The sequence below is a fragment of the Akebia trifoliata genome, chromosome 1 (genome assembly GCF_017979445.1).
Source record: "Akebia trifoliata isolate Shusen 1 chromosome 1, ASM1797944v1, whole genome shotgun sequence".
Taxonomy (NCBI): Eukaryota; Viridiplantae; Streptophyta; class Magnoliopsida; order Ranunculales; family Lardizabalaceae; genus Akebia; species Akebia trifoliata.
In genome coordinates this window covers 14757327-14758146 of record NC_141375.1, presented here as the reverse complement: position 1 = coordinate 14758146, position 820 = coordinate 14757327, and positions in this window count along the sequence as shown.

Sequence of the window (820 nt, the reverse complement as noted above, 5' to 3'; positions counted from 1 at the left end):
CCCACTTGTGTAAGTAAAAAAGATCACTGAGATTTTACTTTGTATCATCGGCATAAACCGTAATGGTAGAACCTTCTGTTGATGCTGAATCTAACCGTAATCATGATGTTGCGTGCCTAATTAGATCGGATCATAAATAATAATAAATAAAAAAAAAAGATTGCGATTGATCTCGTTCAAGGCAGATCGAATCTCTTAAGCCATTAATTCGATATGGTGAATCTCCAAATCTCAAAGGACTTTTAATAATAATAATTCTCTACATATTTTCATTAATCTCACAATGAATTTAAATACCGAGAAACACTATTATAACTACCCATTTCTTCAAATTACTTATTATCTTATTCATTCAGGGAACTATACCATAATCATAATTCCTACACAAGTTGTAACCATCCTTACCCATTACCTAAGACTCCTTAGTTAATTGAAACTCTAAAATAATTAAAATAAAATATATCAAGATACATCAAAGCTTGATACAAGAGAATAATTTCTAGACACATAACACATCATGTGTTTCTAATAAATATATATTCTTTGAAAAATTCAATAAGACCAACCAAGAAGCAGACTTCCACATTCTTTCTAATGGTCCTAGTTGGAAAAAAAAAAAAAAAAAAAAAAGAAGAAAAATCAGCATTTACGCCTATTCTACATCTTTAGGAAAAGAATTTCATGTATGCATGCACCTTCAATAATTCTATTGATATGGGTTCCTTCTGATGGAACTTATTCTTGAAATTCCGCATTTGATCAGAAAACAGAAACATGGGATTCTTATTTTGTAGACGGTTTAATATTGGATCATTATGTG